A 17033-nucleotide genomic window follows, 5' to 3' on the forward strand; every position below is an offset into this window, starting at 1 on the left:
CATTCGAACTTCATCGATTTGGTTCCGTTTTTGCATCTCCATTTGCATGCTCTTTAGCATCTCCATCATCTCGTTTCCACCCGAAGACCCCCCCTTGTTCTTGACCCGTTTGATATTGCTTTTGATAGCCTTGGTTGTTCCCGCCTCGATATCCACCTTGGTTATTGTAAGGTTGGCGTGAACCAAAGTTACCTTGGCTACCTTGAAAATTCGGGTTAGCTTGATTTGAAGGGTTCCCATACCGAAAATTTGGGTGGTTCCTCAACCCGGGGTGGTAGGTATTAGAGTTCATGTTATTGTAGTTTCTACCACCCCCTCCTTGACTTTGAACCGCATGGACTTCCTCATATTGCCCTTCCACCATCCCTTGGCAATTTTCAGCCGCATGACCTATTTCATTACACAAAGCACAAACATCATAAATTTGGTTAGTAGTTTGAACATTACCATCATCGATTGCGTGCACTTGAGGTCGGGCAATGGCCGGTCGTGCTCTCCTTGATGCTTGAGCTTTCCTCTTTGATGTAGTTGCCATGCTCTCCAAGAACTCCCAATCATCGTTCTCGTAATTTGTACCAAAAGTCCCACCGGTGATAGACATTAAATCACGGGCATCTTCGGCACTCAACCCCTCGTGGAAGGCATTCATCAACTCCCACAATTCAATTCCATAGTGAGGGCAATTCTTTATCATCATATTGAATCATTCAAATGCCTCATGGAACATTTCACCATGTTGTTGTTGAAAGCTCCTCAACCCCTTCCTAGCATCGTTGGTCTTTTGGGCGGTGTAAAACTCATCCAAGAAAGTTTGTTGCATTTCCCCCCATGTATATATGGATGCTGAAGGTAATGTGTAGAACCATTTTTCGCCTTATCTTCCAAAGAAAATTGGAATAATACCGATTTAATATCGTCGGCCGAGAACCCTTGATTCCTAAGAGTGTTGCAAATCGAGTCATAAGCCTCCAAATGAAAGTAAGGCTCCTCCATTGCTAACCCCTTATATTTTGGTAAACTTTGCAAAGAGTTGGTCCTCACTTCAAATGTCCTCCCTTGATCATTGTGAGGAATGACTACCGGTGAAGGGTTTTGAGTGATTACCGGCCTAAAATGCGCTTCGATGCCCCTCACATTTCCTCTAAGGTGCCTCCTTGGTACACCGAACCTACCTCTTGGAGGAATAGGACCCATTGGCCTTGGTACTTGCCCTTGTGGTGCGATTGGTTGTTGAAACTGTTGTTGTCGCATCGGTGGGCGTTGAGGTGGTCTTTGAAATTGTGGTTGTATATTGTGTGGCCGAACTTGTTGCAATGGGATAGGATGTTGCATTGGTGGCCCTTGTGGTCTCGGCCTAATGTGTTGTGGTATGAGTTGTTGTTGTTGTGGCATTCCACCGACACTTGCCATCCCTTGAGATTGACTTTGCACATATCCGAATTCTCCTTGATCACCATAACCCCCATAAGTATACCCGTCTTCATCATAGCCCTCAAAATCTTCGTATCCGTCCTCATATCCATCTCCCCCCATACTCGAAGTTTGCCCGAATGGAAGGGTTGAATATTGAAAACCCGCTTGGTTCGATGGTCTGAATGTTGAAGTAGCATGGACAATGGTTGTATTTGGTGGGATTGAATAATGGGAAGATGATTGACCGGAAACTGGGAAGAAATGAGTGAGTGGTGGAATCGTAGTAGATGGGCTAAAGGAAAGATTGGGTTCACTTTGAGTGGTAATTGGTTGTGTGGTGTAAGATGGTGTAGTGTCATGAGGTGGAGTAGGAATTGTAGTGGAATTTGGTATGGTTGTGTTTGGTGATGGTTGTGTGGAAGTAGGTATAAATGATGAGGTCGTTTGACCCGTTGTAAGTGGGATTTGTGAATCAGCCATGATGTTTCTTGGTGTAATGGGTGAAGTGGGTGAACCAATGATTCTATTTTCTCGTAATAAAACCCTGTTTTGCCTTAGCGTTCTTTCAATTTCCGGATCAAATGACAATGGTGACGCTTTGTGAGAGCCTCTAGTATGCATGCACACTAAACACACAAGTGTAAACCCGAAAAAAAAACAAAGCAAAACTAACAAACAGACACACGTTGCGCACTACTCCCCGGCAACGGCGCCAAAATTTGACGTGCTTGTCGTGGTACACGCAAATTTAATCCCAATAACAACTATAGATAGTGGTAAAAGGGTATCGAACTCAGGGAGTATGTGGAAAGTGTGTTGATTTTATAGCTTTGCGAATTAACTATAGTTAACCTAATTTGCAGAAAATAAAGTTCAATGATTTGGATTGTTGTTTTAGAAAACTAAATTAATAACTAATTGCAGATAAAAGTTGGTTGTTTAACAGATTAGGAGAACAATGACCATCTTAGGATTCAGTTTCCTTTAACAATTGTGTGAAATTTCAACTAGAAAGAGTTACATAGACATAACTCGTACATACATAATCGAAGTGATAAAAGGGAACAAAGTACTCGGATTTCTAATGCGAGGTTGTTTCCCGATGATCAATTAATCAATAACCAACCCTAACCCTTCCCGTGATATCTCGATTGCCAACGGCACCAAGAACGTACGATCGAGACTAGAAATTGCACTATCAATTAACAAGCTACAAACAATTATGCATACACCATGATATTCAAGCAACGCAAGTTATCATTCTAGAAATTCAGAAATAAACACACAAAAGTTCAAGATAAACCTTCTCCTAAGATGATCACCGAGAGTTTTAGCCACACATAGCTTGGTGAATCATCATAACAAAGAGTTCAATGTTTATACAAATTGAAATCACAAACCGAATGTTAGAAATTGTTCCAAGCCAAGCAAAATCACTCAAAATCGCCCCTAGTCTGTTCTCCAACTGATCAATGATGAGAAGAATCCAAAAGACACAATAAAACTGATTTTAATATTGGCAGTTACAATTTTCCGCAGCTTCCACCGTAACTTACGGTGCCACCGTAAGTTACGGTGGACATAATGTTGTTACGGTGAAGACAGTCTGCTTTACGGTGGAATCCAGGTGGAATTCAGGTTCACCGTAAATTACGATGGAACCGTAAATTACGGTGGAAACCTGAATTTTGCACTTTGTTTCATCTTTCGTTCCACGCGCGACCCGTTCAACTCCAAACCGTCCAAAGCTGCGTTTTATCCACTTTAAGCTCCCGAACCGCACCTGAAACATAAGCAACCGTAGTCATCTAATTCAAGATAATTACGCAATTAAGTGAAGGATTAATTCGTCTTTTAACATGATTAAGGGTTGTCCAATGGACCACCCGTCAAGCTACTAGAATTACAAACACGTATAGTAAACAAACTGTGTTAAAAAAACCAATTATTCATTTAAATTGATGACTAAATATTCCACGAATTATGATGTTTTGAGTTGTCATGTGTGCTCAAAATTTGCAATGTATCTTAGTGCAAACCTATTTTATTCATCCACTCTATTTTTTTTGTTTTGGCGTGTTTTTTGTAGTATCTTTTTCACTAGATATGTAACACTCTATCCCGTTTATACCTAATACCTTACATATCTGACAGATTAGGTCGGTGGGGTTTGGCTACAAAGTCTATCTTTCTTACAAAGTGTACAAAACCATAAAAACCACAATTTCAGCCATAAAACGCACTCAAAACTCACAAATAACAGAGCGAAGATCACTAACGCACAATATCCAAACTCTAACAGTCCATAAAAACTTCAAACACACCATCGTAGAACTATGAATATAAAACACAACATGATAATCAATATAAAACACACTAATGTTAGTCATTCGATAATCAAAGCCTTATCATCCAAAACACAACACAAAATCCACAAATATGACGTTTTAGCAATCTTCACATTGTTACTTGTGGGTTTTTAGTGTGTTTTATGGTTGATATTATGATGTTTTATGACTTTTTACACTTTGAAGGAAAAATGGACTTTATAGTAAACTCTAACCATATATATATATATATATATCTGTGTGTGTGTGTGTGTGTGTGTATTTGAAAACTTAGAGCTTACACGTCTGGGTTAATTGATAAACCAAACAAACCGACATAAGGGGTTATTATACAATCAAATTACAGTCAAAGACAATATGGTTTTATACACAAAACTTTGTCACGCATGATCATGCTTAAACTTTTCCGAAAGGATGCTCCCGCTTAAATGGCAGTTTAGGAGTGTTCGGTTCTTTGCATGCTTCGTCGTCCTTCCGCCCGCTTTCCGCCTTAAAGAAAGTGTATCATAGACACTAAAAACAATTAGTGTTTAAGTAAACAGTCAATACGATTTCAAATAACTAAGAAAACAAGTTTGTTAAAATAGGGTGCCCTCGTCCGTTGCGGAAGAGAAGACCATGAGCAACACCTCAGAGCCATCTTAGAGCTGTTTGGGTTGACTAATGCACCAGCAATATTTATAGATTTGATGAATGGGGTTTGCAAGCCATATCTCGATAAATTCGTGATTGTATTTATCGATGACATTTTGATCTATTCGCGGACAAGGGAAGACCATGAGCAACACCTCAGAGCCATCTTAGAGCTGCTAAGGAAGGAAAAAAGCTCTATGCTAAGTTCTCGAAGTGCGAGTGTTGGATACAAGAAGTACAGTTCTCGGTCATGTGGTAAATGAGAATGGAATTCATGTGGATCCCACCAAGATCGAGGCAATCAAGAATTGGGAAACTCCGAAGACGCCAACCGAGATCCGACAGTTTCTGGGTTTAGCAGGCTACTATCGCAGGTTCATTGAGGATTTCTCCAAGATCGCTCAACCGCTGACCTCCCTCACTCAAAATCACAAGAAGTATGAATGGGGAGACAAATAAGAAGAAGCTTTTCAGCTTTTTAAGAATAAGCTTTGCGATGCACCTATATTATCCCTACCCGAAGGCACCGACGACTTCGTGGTTTATTGTGACGCCTCGCGTCAGGGATTGGGTTATGTGCTGATGCAACGCCAAAAGGTTATCGCTTATGCTTCGCGCCAATTAAAGGTCCATGAGAAGAACTATACCACGCACGATTTGGAGTTAGACTCAGTGGTATTTGCTTTGTAGATTTGGAGGCATTATCTGTATGGTACTCGATGTACTATTTTTACGGATCACGAGAGCCTTTAGCACATATTTGATCAGAAAGAGCTTAATATGAGACAACGACGATGGGTTGAGTTGTTAAATGATTATGAATGCGAGATTAAGTATCATCCAGGAAAGGCGAATTTGGTGGCAGACGCCTTGAGTCGAAAGGAAAGGATCAAGCCCATAAGGGTTAGGGCTTTAAAGATGATTATTCAGACAGATCTCTCGTTACGAATTCGTGCTGCACAGAAAGAAGCTCTTAAGAAAGAGAACATTAAGGATGAATATATCCGAGGAATGGAGAAAAAGTTGGTACCCAACGAGGAAGGAACCTTGTATTTCATGAGACGTATTTAGGTTCCACTTTTTGGTGGTCTTAGAGAGGTTATTTTTTATGAAGCCCATAAATAAAGGTACTCGATCCATCCAGGATCGGACAAGATGTACCAAGATTTGAAGGACTATTATTGGTGGCCAAGACTCAAAGGTGATGTTCTTAATTATGTTGGGAAGTGCTTAACTTGTGCCAAGGTGAAGGCCGAGTATCAGAAGCCTTCAGGTCTTTTGCAACAACCAGAAATACCCATGTGGAAGTGGGAGCAGATTTCTATGGACTTCATAACCATGCTGCCCAGGACTCCCAGGGGACATGATACGATTTGGGTAATCGTCGACCGATTGACAAAGTCTGCGCACTTCTTGCCGATCAGAGAAAAGGATAACACCGGTAAGCTAGCTGAGCTTTACCTAAGGGAGATCTATGGAGTGCCTATCTCGATAATATCGGACAAAGATGGACGGCTTGTGTCAAGGATTTGGCAATCCCTTCAAGAAGCTTTTGGTTCTCAGATGAATCTGAGTACCGCTTTTCATCCACAGACGGACGGTCAAAGCGAGAGAACGATTCAGACGCTTGAAGATATGCTACGTGCTTGTGTAATGGATTTAGGTGGCAGTTGGGATACTCATCTGCCTTTGGTTGAGTTTTCCTATAACAACAGCTACCATACAAGCATCCAAGCTGCACTGTTTGAGGCCCTCTACGGACGTAAGTGTTGATTGTCGTTATGCTGGGCAGATGCAACTGACAGACAGATGGTTGGTCCCGAAACTGGTCCAAGAAATAACTGATAAGATCATGCAGATCCGAGAGCGCATCAAGGCGGCTCGTGATCGACAGAAGAGTTATGCGGACCAGAGACGAAAACCCTTGGTATTTGAAGTGGGTGAAATGGTTTTGTTAAAAGTCTCACCTTGGAAAGGTGTGGCACGCTTTGGGAAGCGTGGTAAGTTAAACCCACGTTATATCGGGCCATTCAGGATTCTAGAAAGGGTTGGCTCAGTAGCGTACAAGTTGGAGCTACCAGCGGAGCTTTATGGTGTTCATGATGCATTTCATGTATCTAATCTGAAGAAAAGTCCAACTCAAGAGACAGTGGTCATCCCTGCGGATGAAGTACACATTGATGATACACTCCACTTTACAGAAGAACCCGTTGAGGTTAAGAGATTGGAAGGTTAACAAGACTCGGAGGAGTAGTGTTAAGCTTGTCAAGGTTCGATGGAATGAACGTCACGACCCAGAGTTTACTTAGGAGCATGAAGACCGTATGAAAGCAAAGTACCCACATTTGTTCCCTAACTCCTCTGCAGCTAATAGTAAATCTTAACAGGGGGAGAATGTGACAACTGTCAAAATTCCAGGTATCCGTACAATAATTAGACAGTAATTAGTAACTTAATGACTGTGCTGATTTACAAATAATGACATGAACTGCTTTCTGATTATTGCCATATACATATATGTGCATCCTATATTGCAAAATGTCATATCATTATTGCATGTAACCTTTATTGATTCAAATGATGCACGAAACAAAGTTAGCACAGTTATCAGATAAATCAGAAAAATGCTGACGGAGTTTAGTACATAGACAGAAATTGAATTGAGACACAGAATGTGCCAGAAACCAGGAGTTACACTAGTATAGTGTGTAGGTAAGTAAGCATCATAAAACTGTCTTCCTAGTGTTAGTTTAAGTGCCAGAAAGTGCCTAAAACTCACATATATTGCTGAATTCAGCAAAATTCAGCTTTTAAACACTTAAATACCATGCAGAAATATGGTTAAATGGTCCAGAATGCTTTCCTAAGTGTCGGGAATCAAAACTGTCGCAAAAGGTAACATAAGGCACACTAAATTGCATAGTTTAGCACCTTAACGAACCGGTTACCAACCGAACAACCAGACACTACCCGAAATACCAAATTTTCACTAGAAGCATTGTTTTAACATTTTTGAGCTAGTTATGGTCCCGGAACATCATAACACACTATATAACATACTAATAACTAACACCCTAACAAAACACTTGGATTTCAACTAACAAAACTAACTAAGCATTACACCCTAATCTAGACCCCCTACCTATTTACGGCCAACAAGGTGGCCCCACCTTTGATTTCATTTGAATATTTTATAAGATCATGTCTCTAACTTTACTAAACATAAGAACCCTTAGTCTAACAAGTGTTAAAGTGTTATAAGATTAACCATTAGAACATTCACATTCATTCTCAAAACAAACCAACACTTGCACTCTTCTTCTCCTCTCCCCTCTACTCTCGGCCGAGAACACACACCCACACAACCATCTTCATTTTTCAATGTTCATCCATTCTTCAAGCATACAAAGGTGTAAGAAGCTATACAAAGAAGCTAGGAACTCTTAGAAGTTGAAGAACCTCTCATAAGTGCTATTAACCACCTCTTCTTCATCTTGTGATCATCCCTAGCCTTGAGCTAGTAGTAAGATCATCTACACTCCATTTCTCATCTTATTTAGTTGGTTAAAGAATGATACAAGTAACTTAACATGAAGAACACTAATGATCAAGAACTTAAATCATGAACATAAGCTTAAAAATCATAAGAATACATATTGTTAAGTGTTGTTATGCTTCTTGATTGATGATTATTTGTGTTTATGATGTTAAACATCATATGATCTTGTTAGATGGTGATTAAAGACATAATCTAGCAAAATGAGAGGATGATTATGCGGTAGATCAAAGTAATCATCTTTATGTTAAGGCATGAACTTGAAGTGTAAATTGTTTTCTTGAAAAATAATGAACAAGGTGTGATGTAGATCATATAAATGGATGATTTCAAAGAATAATTTTTCAAGAAACTAAGTTAAAATACAAGATTTACTTAAACTTGGTTTTTAAAGAAATTAATCACATTTTAGTGGTTAATCAAGTGTAGGATCATGTATTTAACAAGAAAAATTCAAGAAGAAATATTTTTAGAAAAATGATTTACAAGTTGTGACGATTTAAATTCTTCAAAAATGATGTTTTTAAATAAACAACCACACTTTAAAGGGTAACTAAGCCTACTAAACATACTAGTAAGTTACTACAAATTTTTATAAATTTTCAAGTTCATGAAGTAGTGATTATGGCTTGATTTTGGCAAATCAGTAAGTGCTATTTGATTTGTTGTTGATTGTGATGATTTACAAAAGAAAATGATATGCTTTGAAAGCATGGAAACCTCCATTTTTAAGGGGAAACTATGACAAATTTTTTCTAAAAATTAAACACTTAGAAAAATACTTTTAAACAAATATTTACAAGTATACTTCAAACCATGAATTTTCATATAAAATTTGCCATAATTTTTGTTACAAAAATTATAAATATTGGAGGTTGGTTTTTGATAATAAAAGTGACTAAATATGTATTTAGGAAAATATATATTTAGATGTCACCATGTGTGTGATTATTTGTATATTATGTGTATTAGTAATATTATTTTAGGACTTGAAATAATATAACTCACCAAAATACCAAGAAATACAATACAAAATATAACCAAAATTCCAAGAAATGAATATGCAATTTATATCCAAAATATTGGAGAAACCGAACAAGGAATAAAACCTACACAAAATATTCCGGAATTTAATTCATAAGTATATTTTGGAAAATGGTATTTTGGACACCAAGAGAACAAAAATATGATTTTTACAATTATTACAAAATTATATCATATTTTTGACAAGGAGAAAATATATTATTTTTGGGTAAATAAAAATATAAATGTTTTCTTGAAAATATTAGAAGAGGGAGAAAATGTATATTTTCTTAAATAAACATAAAATACATTATTCTTGGGTGAAAAATAGATTTATATATATTTTCTAAGTTAAACTTGAAAATATATTATTTTTGAGGTTTATATGAAAATATAATTATTTTTGCCAAAGGAAAATTTTAAATAATTTTTCTATGTAATATTTCTTAAAATATATATTTTGAGAATATATATTGATGCATTTTTATTAGAAATATTATTCCGGAAAGTTAATACAAAAATTAAATATAAGATACTTAATAATTACAAAAAAATACGTATTCTCGTACGTACAAAATACAGACCGAGTACGCCACCGATACTTGGCAAAAATATACAGGTTTAAGATATGAGCATGAATACACCCATCCTTGGGAATTTGTACATGTAAAAATACGAAAATGTGTCAAGTTAAAATATATTATTTTAACTAATATTCCAAAATTTAATAAATATAATTTAAGTTAAAATATTTATTATTTTAACAAATAATTATATGACTTGGAATAATATTGAGAACACAAAGAAACGTAACTCAAAGACACTAATTAAGACTAATGTCAAGGCACGACCCACCTGTCTAATAAATTGTAGTACGCTTGTAGGTAGTCGTGCACTGTAAAAGGAACTTTGAGTTTTACCGGGTTTGAAGAACGCAAGACTGTGAGTTCATGTCCCCCTTTTCTTTTAACCGTTTTCTGTTTTATAACTTCGGGGGTGAAGTACATGTTACAAAATGCTTACAAACGTTTACAAATGGTATGGTTAGCTAAGGAATGAACTGTTAGATCATGTGAATGGGTAGGCGCACACTTAAGACCATTAATCCTCGTATAAGGACTGAGGGACATGAGTGATAGATCTATTTGGGTGTAGCGAGCCCACACCCATGAGGACTGGGATTTGGCCCATGAGGTGACTATGTCTTCCAGCCGGAAGCCCGGTACAAAATATGCTAGGTTTGGGCCTTCCTACGCCGTTGCGCACATATTAATGGCCTTGCAAACCATTAATTGATATGTTTCCTTATTACTTTCATACCGGGATTTACAAATACATACTTACAATGATTACAAAGGTTTATTCGTGTACACATACAAAAACCATGAACTCGCTCAACTTTTGTTGATGTTTTCAAACTGCATGTATTTCAGGAAACTAAATGTGGATCTGGAGGGCGCTGAAGTTTTCATGTCGTGTCACTAATAAAAGATGTCATCCTGTGTCAAGGGTTTGGATTGTGTATCTTATCCTGGATAAGATACATAGTTCAAAACCTAGTTTATTAGTGTCTTTTGTGAAGTCCTTATGGAACTTAAACTTTGTTGGTGTTGTATTTGAACATGAATTCCGTGTTTGGGATTAGAAAACAATGTTGTTTGTAATGTGTTGAAACTATCTATGGATGAACATCTTGGGTTTTATTATATAGTTTGTTTGTTATGGTTGAATGCAATGATATTAAGCAAGTCACACATAATCACGCTTCCGCAAAAGTCAGGGTGTGACAATGAATGCCCAGACCAAGGATATAATCAATAGAAGATTGGCCAATTTTCACATATTAGCCATCACTGCCGCAGACCCAAACTTAGAACAAATCATTGCACCGCAGCCACTACCCTTATTCCCAACTCAACCCATGGAAATTGAACCTAACCCGGTAGACCAGATTGCAATACCTGCCTTCGACCCAAACGAAATCCCTTGAGTCCCAGCACTAAACCCTCTAGCTTATGACCCATGGAATGATGACCACAGGGATTATCGAGAACTCTACCCACCGGAGGAACCCATTCCAAAACCCATTAGCACCATACCAAAACCTTGACCCTCTAGATCCATACTGGGATGCCGATCAGTATGTTCGGAAAATACTAGAAAACCCATACCCATATGGAGAATCCGTACCGTGACCCGATACCAGCACCAGCACCACCCATGAGTACCGAAAACGTGCAAGAACTCCGTACCTTTGGTGAGGAGTTATTAGATGAAAGTGAAAGAATAAGGCAAGTAGGAGAAAGGCTCGTCTGGAAGTACGACAAGCGAAACATGCAATTCTAGATGAACCCTCAGTAATAGTAATAGTATATATATATATATATACATATATATATATATATAGGGGATGGTTCAAATGAAAACCACTTTTATTGTGAAAACTCGAAAACTAACTAAAAAAAGCCTAAAAATCACACAAATTTTTCTTTTCAATTTTTTATAAAAATCACTGGTTTTTATATATAAAAAAAACTTTTTTTCAAAAAAAAAAATTGTGTAGTGCACATGTGTAATAATACACATGTGTAGTACACATACACATGTGTAGTATTACACATGTGCACTACACAAATTTTTTTTTTGAAATTTTTTTATATAAAAAAACCTGCGAAATTTGGTTTGCAAAAACAAAAAATTAAATAAAAAAAAAATTTGTATGTTTTTTTGGCTTTTTTTAATTAGTTTTCGAGTTTTCACAATAACTAGTGGTTTTCATTTGAACCTTCCCATATATATATATATATAGTAGGAGTTGGGTGGAAAGTGTGTTTTTCCTAGAAAGTCTAGGAAGCAATAAGAACGCGACATGTGGCATTGAAGGATTTTATCTAAAAGGGCATTTATGTACTTTCACAATCTATTTTTATTTTAGGAAATTATCTTCAATAACTAACTATACATAAATTTCGGAATTTTTTGTTTTCGATTTATGATCTCACGTAATATCAATCATTCCTTCGTTTTCTTGCTGGAATCTATCAGCATGTTTTTGGTACTGTGTTTTAACAGTTTGTTCTTGGTGATGTGTTTTAACAGCAAGCAGATTCATACAGCTGTGTTTTATTATTCAGATTCATACAGTTGTGTTTTAACAGCAAGCAGATTCATACAGTTGTGTTTTAGCATTCAGATTCATACAGCTGTGTTTTAGCATTCAGATTCAAACAGTTGTGTTTTAACAGCAAGCAGATGCATACAGTTGTGTTTTAGCATTCAGATTCATACAGTTGTGTTTTAACAGCAAGCAGATTCATACAGTTGTGTTTTAGCATTCAGATTCATACAGGTGTGTTTTAACAGCAAGCAGATTCATACAAATGTGTTTTAACAGCAAGCAGATTCATACAGTTGTGTTTTAGCATTCAGATTCATACAACTGTGTTTTAACAGTAAGCAGATTCATACAAATGTGTTTTATCATTCAGATTCATACAGCTGTGTTTTAACAGCAAGCAGATTCATACAAATGTGTTTTATCATTCAGATTCATACAGCTGTGTTTTAACAGCAATTCAGATTCATACAGCTGTGTTTTAACAGCAAGCAGATTCATACAAATGTGTTTTACATCAGCAGATTTCGCCCCAGCTTTCGATCGGCTTCCGGTAAATGTTCCGTTGCTATCTATCCTTTCCAAAGTTTCCTGCTTTTTGAATCTCTTCCCTGCAACCAACAAAATACCGTCAATTACAAACAAGAATCACCCGTAATCGCTTTGTAAAACACGCAGTACAATGAAAGCTTGATTTTACGTATATGGAACAAGGAAAATCTCTTATCTTCATCCATGATTTTAGGTATTTTTGGTATGATTTTGGGGGTTTCCGCATTTGGTTTAGAGAGAGAAAGAGAGAGAGAGGGAAATTGGCGTGTATTAAGGCTATAGGGTGTGGTCATGACCCTAATGGTTATCATGACCCTCCACATCAGCGCCATGTCACTCACTTCTAATCCATCATTCAAAATCACTACCCTAAGGGTGTGGTCATGACCCAAACCACTATTTTCTTATTTTAATTTATTTTTGTGAAAAGGAAAAGGAAACATTAAAAAAGGAAAGGAGGCTCATGGTTGCCATGGTTTAATCCATGCCAACCATGGTGAATGATAGAAGGGGATGGTATATGAATTCAATAATGATCTTATGTGGCATTAATGACCCAAATCATGTTCCCCACACCCTTTAGCCTAAGGAGATATGATATCTCTGACTGTTATTTTTGATTGGTTTAAAAAACACATAAGGACGAAATTGCCCCTACTCATTTAAAACAATCTATTAAATATAGTTAATTATTACAAGATTGCCATTGATTTAATCTCAACCCTTAAACACACCAATCGGATGGACAAGATCGCTTCCTAGACTTTCTAGGAAAAACACACTTTCCGTAGGAACCCTACTATATATATATATATATATATATATGTATATGCGAGTAGTTTGAAAAAAAATATAGATAGTACACTACCTACTGTTGCATAGCTAGTATTGTATTTTAATTTCCAGTTGTAGCATGTAATATATATATATATATATATATATATATATATATATATATATATATATATGAAATAGAGTAAATGTCGCAATGCACGACGATTTTGATCAATGTGTTTGTTGTGTGATTGTTCGCATTAAATATTGTTCTGAGATATTAATATTTGGTAAATGTTTATAATCCAGATGGACAACGAAGTGAATCAAGAAAACCCGAATAATGATAGTAACGGGAACCAATTAGATAACAGTGCCATCCAACACATAGTGACACAAGGGATTATAGACGCTATGCCATATATTATCAAAACGGTTAAGGAAGTAGAAAATAATAAAACTAATAGTGGAAGTAAACGACCACCTACTGAACCCAGTCACAGCGTAAACAATGGACCATTACTTCAATTGCCTATTCCAAAAAGAAGAAGAACCATGTCTTATGATTGTTCTTACAAAGAATTCTGGTCTTGTAAACCAATAGACTTCTCAGGCAATGAAGGAGCCATTGCAGCTCTACGTTGGATAGAAAAGACTGAGGCAGTCTTAAAAATAAGCAAGTGTGTAGAGGAAGACAAAATCATGTTTGCTTCCAATCCTTTTAAGAATGCAGCTCTAGAATGGTGGAACACTATCCTCCAATCTAGAGGAAGTGACAGAGTCTATAATATGGAATGGAATGAGTTTAAGAACATGGTTGAAAGGAAATTATGTCCTCCTAATGAAAAAGAACAAATAACTAATAAGTTCTTAAACCATAGAATGACTGGAGTATACTATAAGGGTTACACTACCGTATTCTTTGAATATGCTGGAATAGTGCCAACCCTAGCATCACCAGAACCAGTGTTAATCTCCGGTTGCATCTGGAGATTAATCAGTGAGAGTAGACACGTAGTCAAGGAAGCTAGACGACAAACTATGGAAGAAGCTGTAGAACAAGAAAATACCTTGATTGATGAATTGGTACGTACACAAGAAGAAAACCAGAGAAAGAATCTAGCTCAAAGGCTTACCCAAGAATTTCGCTACGGTAATTCCAACCGTGGGAAAATATAGGTTCTACCTCTACAACTTACTGTAAGGCCTGCAAGAAGAAGCATTCATGGAGATGTTCTACATACTGCAATTTCTGTAAGATACTAGGACACAAGGAAGAAGACTGCAGGAAGAAACCCAATAATGGAGTATGCTTCAATTATGGAGAAAAGGGGCATATCAAGTCGAACTGTCCGAAACTAGCTCCAGCCACGAACAACAAGACTACTAAGAATGCTAGAGCATTAGTTCTGACTGTAGAAGAAGCCAAGATGATTCCGGACGTGATTGCCGATACGTTCTTAGTTAATGATGTTTTTGCTAAAGTATTATTTGACTCTGGTGCGAACCAAAGTTTTATTAGTACTTCATTTTGCAAACTTCTTAATCAACCATTAACTAAACTCCAACAAGAATGCCTAGTAGAAACAACCAATGGAGAATCCATTAAGATCACTGAAATCTTGCAGGGAGCAAGAATAGAAATTTTAAACCAAAATTTCATTGCAAATCTTTACCCAATGAATCTGGCCGGATTTGATATTGTATTAGGAATGGATTGGTTGATAGCCAATAAAGCCAGTATTTTATGTGATCAAAAGTCAATACAAGTAAATTCACAAAAAGGTGAAAATATCATAATTAAAGGAGATAAGACATCTCAATCCACGAAATTCATCTCTGTGATGAAAACAACAAGTTATGCAAGAAAGGGATCACTAGTGTATATGATTTCCATAATCATTAACACTAAAGGAAAGGAATTGAAAGATATTCCCGTAGTATCTCAATTCTCCGATGTTTTTCCAGAAGAGCTACCTGGACTACCACCAGACAGGGAAGTCGAATTCAGAATTCACCTGTTACGAGGAACAGCACCGATTGCCAAGGCACCTTACCGTTTGGCACCCGCAGAAATGCAAGAACTGAAGAAATAGTTGGATGAGCTTCTGAAGAAAGGATTCGTACAACCCAGTTCATCACCGTGGGGAGCACCAATCTTGTTTGTCAAGAAAAAGGACGGGTCAATGCGTATGTGCATTGATTACCGAGAACTCAACAAAGTCACGATTAAAAATCGGTACCCATTACCGAGAATCGATGATTTATTTGATCAATTGCAAGGAGCTCGATTCTTTTCCAAGATCGATTTACGCTCAGGATATCATCAATTCAAGGTACAGGAAGAGGACATTCCTAAGACCGCTTTTAGAACCAGGTATGGCCATTATGAATTACCGACATGCCATTTGGTTTAACCAATGCCCCAGCCGCATTTATGGACATGATGAACAGAATATGTAAACCATATCTGGATAAATTCATAATTGTCTTTATAGACGATATTCTCATTTACTCCAAGAGTAAAGAGGAACATGCAACACATTTGCATGCACTCCTTACATTATTGAAAAAAGAAAAGCTTTATGCTAAATTTTCGAAATGTGAGTTTTGGTTAGAAGAAGTGCAATTCCTTGGACATATAGTCAATCATGAAGGAATTAATGTGGATCCCACAAAGATCGAGGCAATTACTAAATGGAAAGTCCCTGAATCACCAACGGAGATTAGAAGTTTCCTAGGACTAGCAGGTTATTATAGACGGTTTATCTGAGATTTTTCTAGAATAGTCATTCCTTTAACAAAACTGACATGTAAATCAGTTAAGTTTGAATGGGGACCAAAACAGGAAGAAGCCTTTAGAATTCTTAAGCCAAGATTAACCAACACACCCATATTAGCGTTACCAGAAGGAACTGAAGACTTTGTAGTCTATTGTGACGCGTCTAAGTTAGGTTATGGATGTGTGTTGATGCAACGACAAATAGTTATAGCCTATGCCTCTAGACAACTTAATAGTCATGAAGAGAATTATACAGCCCATGATCTAGAGTTAGGAGCCATAATTTTCCCCTTAAAATTTGGAGACATTACCTTTACGGTAGTAAGTTTGCCAGTTTCACCGATCATAAGAGTTTAAGATATGTTTTTTGGGCAAAAGGAGCTAAATATGAGACATAGACGCTGGATGGAAATTCTTAGTGATTATGACTGTAATATTCAGTATCATGAAGGAAGGCTAATGTAGTAGCTGATGCTTTAAGTCGAAAGTATCATGAAAAGGTAAAAAGTATACGTTCTCTTAAATTAAATCTGCAAATAGATTTAAATGAACAAATTAAGGAAATACAAGAATCAGTAATCAAGGACGATACTGAAAAATTGAAAGGAATGATTAAGGAATTAGCACAAGGAACAGATGGAATTTGGAGATTCCATAAGGAAAGAATTTGGGTACCTAAACGAGGAAACCTACGCCACCGAGTTTTAGAAGAAGCCCATAAGTCTAAGTATACGATACATCCTGGAAGTGATAAGATGTATCAAGACTTAACAAAGAATTTCTAGTGGATAGTAATGAAAAAGGATGTAGAAGCCTACGTTTCCAAGTGTCTAACCT

At 36.9% G+C, this 17033-nt stretch overlaps 1 non-coding gene across 1 annotated transcript; it reads left to right on the forward strand.

The window, feature by feature from the left end:
• The first annotated feature begins 665 nt into the window (after positions 1-665).
• LOC118484554 lies at positions 666-771 on the forward strand. The gene has a single exon (XR_004873663.1). It is a non-coding gene; the product is annotated as a small nucleolar RNA R71 (small nucleolar RNA).
• Positions 772-17033: the final 16262 nt, after the last annotated feature.

This window comes from Helianthus annuus, chromosome 11, assembly GCF_002127325.2.
Source record: "Helianthus annuus cultivar XRQ/B chromosome 11, HanXRQr2.0-SUNRISE, whole genome shotgun sequence".
Taxonomy (NCBI): domain Eukaryota; kingdom Viridiplantae; phylum Streptophyta; class Magnoliopsida; order Asterales; family Asteraceae; genus Helianthus; species Helianthus annuus.